Consider the following 9,407-nt stretch of genomic DNA (forward strand, 5'->3'; position numbering starts at 1 on the left):
AGCCCAGCTCCAGGTTGAGCTGTTGTTCAGCATCTCAGCTGCGGAGGGCAGTGTCACTGGCCCTCATATGTGGGATCCGAACCGGGGCCCTCTGGCATTCCAAGCGAGTTCTTAACCATCGCGCCACTCGGCCGGCCCCTTATTAAGTTTTATAAATTTTCATTTTAACACAAGACAGAGTCCTAATTTTGTTCACACCCATAAATAAGACGTAAGTTGGAATGGGGACATTTGAGGGAAATTTAAGCTACCGTTGTGCTTGAAAATCATTCAGTAAATGACAGCTTATTACAACTTGTGCTGGATTGTCAGCAGCATCACCACTTCCTTGTGAGGCTGGGAACTACATATTCAAGAATGCCCAGCCTTGAATGATTCCGGATTAGAGTTTTCCAAATTCCACTGGGTCTCCTTTACCAATAGAAGCAGTTCTTCCTCCATTGCCTAAGGACATTAGCTCTCCTGAAGTAATCATCTTTCTGAAACATGCTGATCATCCTGGAAATTCAGTTCCACTTTCTCTGATTTCTTCTAGATAGGTAGATTCAAAACATTATAGGACACAGGAAGATGAATATAAAGTGTGACCTAGGCGGAGATATCAAACTTGCCCAAAATGTTAAGATTTTACAGTGTATATTAAAGAAACCTGAGGATGATATGAGAATATATCATTATACGTATAACACTAACCGAAGACTCTGGACTCAGTGTGTTGTCTTATGTACCTGGGAGAGGCTCTATGAGTTTGCTCAGTTGGTTGACTAAAACTTGAACCCAATAATGGCTATTGTCAGGGTCCAGGATTTGATTTTACTTTCCTTACAAGCTAGTAAGTTAGCTGTTACAGTTTTATGGAATACATAAGACTCTTGGGGTCAGATATAAAGGACTTTATTACTGCATAGCAAGCAGTATTGGCATAATATTTCCATCATTTCCCCTTGTCCCCTAAGTCTCAGAGGAAAATTCAGAGGGCCCAGGTGGATGGTGTGTATGCTGTGGGTTTGTGTTATAGGAGAGGAAAAATGAGCTTGAGTAATCTACCTATTTTATAGCAAGCATATACTTTGACTTATGGAGACATTACCTCATACCTGAAGGCTGATCACTAAAAACACAACAATGAACAATGGCTTGAGTAAAAAGCAACCTGGGCCTTGTATTCATGGAATACCTAGCAACAACACACAGTTTTGCTCGGAGTCCATGGCGGAATGCCTTCCCCATAAATCTAGTCCTTGGCAATAAATGTTCTTGGCAAAACGCAAATTTTCACATTTGTGTACACTCCATTGATCATTCTGATTAATTTGAAGGATTGAGGCCGAGACCAAATATTTTCAATTTGTTTCATACAGCATTTAATTAAGGATACTATCAACAAGACTCGAAGCATCAGGATGAGGCCAGCCTGCAATACTGACCTCATCTGTGCCTCCCAAGGTCCTGGACACAGTCAACTGTGCATAACTCCTGGGAGGATCAGTAGGTCTCATTTCAGATAGGCAGGATATAATCTGAAGTCCAGTCTGTTAGCCATTATGACCTTTTCAAAGGAGTTTAGACTGACCTACTGATCTTTGGTTTCATTGCCAATAATTACAGGGGCAATAGATGGTACAAAAAAACAATCCTCACTCCCTATGGAGACACATTTTGTGGCCCACTGTCCTCCAGTAGCAAACATCAAACTTGAAGATAACAAGTAACTCCGCTTTGGGATTTGTTGGTACACCTGATTTAGATGACTATTACATTGGTTTTGTTTAGCCACATGGGCAGTATAATCAAATAGTTGAAGCCTTAATTACTGTACATAGCATAACCTAAGGCTGTTTGGGCTTCCTAAGAGGCATATGAATTTGTCTCAGTCAGACTGTAACATGGTTGCATCACTTGTGTTTGTACACATACAAGGGGGGATCTTGATACAAAGCTGATGTTGATGGCATTGGACACAACAGAATAGCTTAGGATCAGTCATGTCTAAATGGGTTTTGCTGTTTTCATAGCACATGGATAGGGATGACACACCTGGCAGCATGTTAGATTGCCAGGTACAGCTGCACAGCAATTTTTAGACTGGACACACTCAGCAATTAGTGAGTATACTCATATTGGTTCCATGACCTACTGAGTGGCAAATAGAAGGCCCTGAATACGCTTCTTCTTGCTATATTGGTAACCAAATGCAATACAGCTTTCCTGGAGGGATTTTAGACATTTGTGGCACCATTGAACACTTGAATGCAGTAGGAACAGTGATTTATATTATACCCTTATTGAAGCTGTCTGTATGTCTTGTGCAGGAGACAGACAACACTCAGAGAAGGATAAAGGAATGTCATAAACTTGATCAGTCAGTGACTTCATTTGCAGGTAGTATTCTGGATGTGCTTTCTTTACTTGAGCAAATTAATTTTGTCCATGGTTCCTGGTATACAGCTACTGATTCAGGCCATGTTTTTTCTTTATACTTATTAATAAAGACAAATTAGAAGCAGCTGAATAACAAGAAAAAGTCGACAAGTCAGAGTTCAGAGGAGAGCGAATTCCAAGCAGAGACTAGTTAGTACTGTGGCTGTAGACTGAGGCTAGGGCTGGAGCATCTTAGATGGGGTGAAGGGTGGCATGGGATGAGGTCTAAAAAGTACGCTAGAGCTTGATGGTGCAGGGCTTTTTAAGAAAGAATTTGAGTGCAACATTTTAAATTTTATTTTAAGTGTAGTGGGCAGGGCATTGACATGATCTAATTTATATTTTAGAAGATTCCTTTAGCCGTTATGTGAATAATTGATTGTAGCAGGGCAAGAAGCAATTAGAAGTGCGTTTTATAGTGCAAGTGAGAGATGATGTTGGCATGGACTGAGTAGTGGAGATGGGTGAAATGGGTGGATTAGGAAAATACTTTCGAAAGTAGAGCTTATATTATAGAATTCGATGATTGAAAGTGAGAAGTCAAGGATGGCCCTAGGTTTTTGGATCGAGTAACTGAATGGTTAATAGTGCAGTTTACTTAGTGAGAGGAGGTGTGACGGGTGAGATAAGAGGTTGAAGAATATAGGGAGATGATGTGGTAGAGGAGTGAAAAGATCACGAGCTCTCTTTTGAGCAAATGAGTATATATTCAAAATGCCTATTAAATAGCCAATGGAGATGTGTAGTAGGCAGTTGGATATATGAGTCTAGCATTTAGGAGATGGTCCAGAACAGGTATAAGTTTCTAGAGTTGTTGACTTAAAAATGGTGTTTAAAGCTTTGAGATTTCCTGGAGATAAGGAGCACACAGATGTGAGACATAGGTCCATGGCTGACACTGGAGGACTCCCAGCATTTAGAGGTTAAGCAGAAGAGGAAAAGACAACACAGGAATCTAATGAGTGAGGTAGAAGGAAAGCAGGAAAATTTGGGTCACAGAGACCAAGAAAAGAAAGCATTCAAGAAAGAAGAAATGATCAAGTATGTACTTTATTTTATATTATTTTATTTTTAAAAACCACTCTATTCGGGTAGGTCTGACATACAAGAAACTGCACATATTTAAAGTATACAACTTGATGAGTTTGGTATTAAATGTATATTAATGAAACCATCACCAAAATTTATGCCACAAACATATTCATCACCTCCCACCTGTTTATTTGTAAGAACACGAAATATAAGATCTACCCACTTAGTAAACTTTGAAGTATATAATACAGCATTGTTAACTATAGGCACTGTACTGTACAAATATCTAGGACTTACTCATCATGTATAACTGAAACTTGGTATCCTTTGAACAATATCTTCCCATTTTCCCTGACTCGCAGCCCCTGCCAAGTACCATTATACTGTTTCTATGAGTTTGACTGCTTTAGATTCCTTATATACATGGTGTCATGTAGTATTTGTTTTTATGTGTCTGGCTTATTTTGTTATCATAATGTTCTCCAGGTTCATCCATGTTGTTGCAAACGGCAGGATTTTCTTTTTTTCTTAAAACTAAATAATATTTCATTATGTATACAGAGGGTGCCAAAAAATGTATACACATTTTAAGAAAGGAAAAAAGAAAACTGTGTTAAAATTGTAAAAATATATATCGATAACAAAAGATGAATACAAGTCATGTGTATACATTTTTTTGGCTCCTCCGGTATACACATATGTACCGCATTGTCTTCATTCATCTGCTGATGGAAATCTAGATTGCTTCCATGTCTTGGCTATTGTGAATAATGTTGCAATGGACATGGGTGTGCAGGTACCACTACAAGATCCTGATTTCACTTCCTTTGGATATAAACCTTGAATGAGATTGCTGGATTATATGGTAGCTTTATTTTTAATTTCTTGAGGTAACTCCGTACTGTTTCAATAGTGGCTGCCAACAAAAGCATGAGGGTTTTTTGATGACAGCTGTTCTAATAAGGGAGGTGATATCCCATTGTTGTTTGAATTTGCATTTCCCAATGATTAGTAATGCTGAGCACCGCTTTATATACCTATTAGCCATTTGTATGTCTTCTTTGGAGAAATGACTTTTCAGGGTTTTTTGCCCATTTTAAAATCAGGTTGTTTGTTTGTTTATTTACTATTGAGTTGTAGAAGTTTCTTATATATTTTGAATATTAACCCTCTATCAGATATATGGTTTGGAAATATTGTTTTCCATTCTATAGGTTGTTTCTTCATTTTGTCAATAGGTTTTGAGGTAAAAACTTCCCCAAGAGACAAAGAAGATCATTGCATATTAATAAAAGGGGAAATTCAAGAGGAAAAATATAACAATTATAAATATATATATGCACCCAATATCAGAAAACTTAAATATGTAAAGCAAACATTGACAGATCTGGAGGGAGAAATAGCAATATGATAATAGAAGGAGACTTCAGGACCCCACTTTCAATAAGGGATAGATCATCCAGACAGAAAATCAATAAGAAAACAGCAGACTTGAACAATATTATAGACCAAATGGATCAAGTGTTTTAAATGCAGCTGAAATTTCAAATACAGTAAAGACAGAGAAGTGATCTCCGACATTTAGTAACACGGAGCTTATAGTAACCTTAACAAGAGGAGTCTCAGAGATGTAGGAATGGGACTGGTAGGGACTGATGTGAGTTAAGGAGAAAATAAGAGGAGCTTACAGATGTACATAGAACTTAATCAAAATAAAAATGGAATATACAACAGCCCAAGAACAACATCAAGAGCCAAATAAAAACAGAGAATTTAAAAAGTAAACAAAACCAAAAAAAACCCCCAAAATTTAAAACCTTTTTTCACATTAGATACATCTTTGACCTATGTTCTTTCTAATTTTCATTTTACCACTTCTCTTCCCCGAAAAGTAATCTATATTCCAGTTACTCAGTTTTATTTCCACACCACTCTAGATTCTACCTCTACCACTCCAGCAAACTGCTCTTTTCTTGTCATCAGTGACTGCATAATTATATTTCATTCTCTTCTTAAAACTTTCTCCTCTCTGGTCACCCATGACCTTGTGTTGCATTGTTTCCCCTTTCTAACATGTTCTTTTATGTGTTGTCTCCTTCCCTCCTCCAAATTATATTTGACAATTTTTTTCCATTAGTTTTTTATACATTCTTCCACGCTAATTGTCCCACTCTTTTATGGCTTTACTGACTCCAATTATCCCTGCATTGTGAGTGATTCATACATTTAAATTTTAACCCACTTTCACTTCCAAGCTGCACACCCAGTCTCTAACTTTCTTCTCAACATCTTCACTTGGATTGCCTGCAAACAGCATTTTGAAAACCTACCCCTCCTCAAAACTTTCCATGTGGTGAAGAAAAGTTCTCACAAAGATAATATTTTTCCTGGAGTTGGAAATTGTTCCAGGGTCAAAGGAAATTTTATAGGAATAAGAACTCTTTTGGAAATTTATCTATTTTCAATCTTTAATGTTAAAATGTAAAATAGCTCTTAGTAGAAATATTTTATTCCTACCAAATTCTGAGAGCTATGTAGAAAGCATGCTTTTATAGAGTAATTAATCAAATGTTTAGTAAGACAATGGTCCAAGGAGAGATTATCAGTATGAATTTTAATTAGTGACAGCATACTTCAGACCAGAGTGTAAACATAGTTTGGAATGGCTGATTAAACTACTGAATACTGAACATTTAGGGCGTAGCATTTTCATTGTGTTTTACTGTAAGACACCATAATATATACATATATATACAGCAGTAACTCAATGATTTTGGTTCTAATGAATTAACTATATTTACCTCAAGCATTCAGTTAATGTTATATGGAAATGGTTATTCAAAGTTTTTTTGTTAATAAGTAGCAGTTTTGAATTGACAAAAGGCATTTTATTCATAATAAGTTGAAGGCATCCTAATGCAAGAGAAGCTTATAGGATATAAAATTGATTTTTGTTTTTGCATTCATAATATCAAATGGAATATGAACCATGTAATGAAAAAAGTGCTTGGAATGAATTTATTTAAGAACCAGGAATGTTATTCTAACAAGAGAAGATCCATTAAACTTCTCTATTACATAAACCTATTGAGTTATGGGCTTCAGAGATCTTTTTTTTTTTCATCCCTAAAATGAACTGTTTTAATTTAAAAAGCTCAAATACACAACGACAGTGAAGCACTGATGTGCCTTAGGCTCATCCCAAATTAGTGCTGACTTAGGACTATGTCCTCTCCTTCCAAGAAGGAGAAAGCAGAGAACAAAGTTCAATCTACAATGGGAAGGAACAGAACAAAAAGCAAACAACCAAACGGGTGCTTTCCAGCAGATTATTTGTTTTTTGACCACATCACAAATGTTTATTCCCCTTATATTAGCCTTTTCTTCCCAACCTTTATTTTTTAAAAACTGTAATCTGCTGAACGTGAGATGCCCACATTTTCTCAGGTAGGAGAGCCACTTTTGTCAAGTTTTTGGTTCCTCGGTGTGGGCCCTCCTTCCCTGGAAGTGTGGAGAGCAAACCTGTACCTGCAAGGCCCAGAGTCCCAGGATTGTTTCAGCTCTACCAGTGGAGCAGGCGAAAGATTGGCTGCATTTGTGCTTCAAAGACACAGCTCACTTTGGCTGTCCTCAGTTCCTGCTCATAAAAAGCAAACTTGATCCTCCATCTGTGATGGCAGAGTTTGATGGCAAGGCCCAATTTTAAGTTCATGCACTCCTGAATGGAGGGATAGGGTAAGGAGCAGTAGGGCCTGCACATTGATTCCCTGGTCTAGGAATATTCTTGCTAATGAATACCGTTGGGGGATCTGATGACCCACATATCTGCTACACTCCACCTCAGGGGCTTACCGCTTACCGTCCAGGTGAAGCCTTTCAACAACATCAATCCTTATTTCCTTTGTTGAAGGAGGTTTATTCTCATTATCAGAAAATGAAAAAGTGCAAAGCTCTCTTTTTTTTTTTTTTTGTCTGGAGGAGGTGATGTAGATTTCTCACTTTGGGTGGGAGGGGAGGGACATGACATTTTCCTGACATTTCTAACTTCCAGTAGCTTATCCTGCTGCTCAAATGTACTGTCCTCACTTAGGAAACAGTCCTCTTCTTCATCTGGGTCATCCTCATCTTCACCCCCACTTCCCTGGGGAGAGCCCACTGGGGTGTTAGCAACAGGTGCAGGTGAGCGTTTTTTCTAATGAACAAAAACTTTTTTCCGCCTCTTTCTCCTCTTACTGGCTTTTTTCAGGGCACACACTAAGTTACTATGCCCACCAGATGGTCTCCCAATTCCTTTACTTTTCTTTTTTCCATGATAGTGTGTATATTTGGTCTTTGTAAGTACTGAGCAGTTCTCAGAACACTTATCCAGAACCTTCCGTGGACCGAATAGATTGAGACAGCACTCTAGTTTGATAGAGATCTGCCGGCAGAATTCAGTCTCCAATCTGCAGTTCACTATCTCAGCAGTATCCTCATGACTCTTTCCTTTGTGTTTGGCTTTTAAGGACTTCCCCACACCCATGCCACACAGAGTTTTTGTCCAGCTGTAGCCCCTGAAGGACACCACTGGGTTTATAGGCTACAATGATAAGTACAGTGAGGACCTGAACTCTCTGAGGACCAGAACACAGCTCCCAGGTCATACACACTGAGGCAGCTCAGGGATTCTTCTTTTGTTAAGATATGGCCCTGGGAAGCAGTGGTGGTTGAAGTATATCTTTGGACAGCAACATTTTCCATTAATCATAATCACTGATGGACTCACTTGCTCTGAGCCCCAGCGCTGGGGCAGCAGCTCAAAAGGTGCCAGGGACATACGGGGAGGAACTGAGTTGTCTCACTTCAGGGCAAGGGCCAGAGGGGCAGCTTTCTCCCAGATGAAGGAGCTGGTGGAAGCCGTTGTTTCTTTGTTGAGCCTGCTCCCCTCCCAGCATGCAGACACAGGCAGCTGCCATGTATCTTCAGGGATCTTGTTTTGCATAGTGTACAAAAATTAGTGTAAAGCTAGTAATGGTTCTTTAAAGGACAGAGCATTAACATAGAAATAAGGAATCAGGAACAGTTTTTAGAAGGAAGTGTTATTTAAGAAGTCTTGGAAGTAAAATAGGACATGGGGGAAAAGGGAGTTCCAGATAGTGAAAATGGAATGAGGATTAAAATGATAGCTCATTATGTCTAAATGGAGCTGAGATGATTTCAGTTTGACTGACTATCTGTGGGTGTGATAAAGGTGATAAATTTAGGAAAATATTGTGAATAGACTTGAATACCTGACTCTGACGTTTGGACTTACGGAGATAGTGGACAACCATAAAATTCTTTTGAGTTTGGTGGGAACATAAAGGGACCCAAGCTTAAGAAAAATATAATCTGACAGTGGGGTGTAACATGCATTGGTGGCTGGAGAGGGAAGAGGTAAGTGTTTGGTTTCCTTGCAGTTGTAGCCTGTTGGTTTGGCTAGGGCACCGTGGCATTATTGTATGACCCATGATGGAAATGGCTGTACAAATACTTCGCTCAGACCTGAGCCTCTCATTTCCTTTGTGGATCCTATGTGAGCTCAACTATGTACCACATTTTCTCTGTCAGGGCCCTTTATAGACAAATTGTTTTTCTTTGTGCATATTCAACTTCTTGATGATGGCAAACCGACACTGCCTTCATTGATTTTAGTCCTCTACTGTCAAGGCAGGGAAGTGTACCATCCTCATTTTGCATTTTAGACTAGTGCATGAAAATGTTAATTTGCTGGGAATCTTGTGTTTTTCATATGGGTAATCAACAAATGGTGGTTTCTTTCCTTAAACTCTCCTTCCTTCCTTCCTTCCTTCCTTCCTTCCTTCCTTCCTTCCTTCCTTCCTTCCTTCCTTCCTTCCTTCCCCTCTCCCCTCTGCAACACCTACTTTTTGTGGGTCTTCTCACACTTCTCTTTGACTTCATCATACACTGCTCTT

General features: G+C 38.8%; 1 pseudogene; it reads right to left on the minus strand.

The window, feature by feature from the left end:
* Positions 1-7,015: 7,015 nt before the first annotated feature.
* On the minus strand, positions 7,016-8,200 carry LOC109372876 (scm-like with four MBT domains protein 1 pseudogene; annotated as a pseudogene).
* Positions 8,201-9,407: the final 1,207 nt, after the last annotated feature.

Source organism: Hipposideros armiger, unplaced genomic scaffold (assembly GCF_001890085.2).
Source record: "Hipposideros armiger isolate ML-2016 unplaced genomic scaffold, ASM189008v1 scaffold_672, whole genome shotgun sequence".
Classification (NCBI taxonomy): domain Eukaryota; kingdom Metazoa; phylum Chordata; class Mammalia; order Chiroptera; family Hipposideridae; genus Hipposideros; species Hipposideros armiger.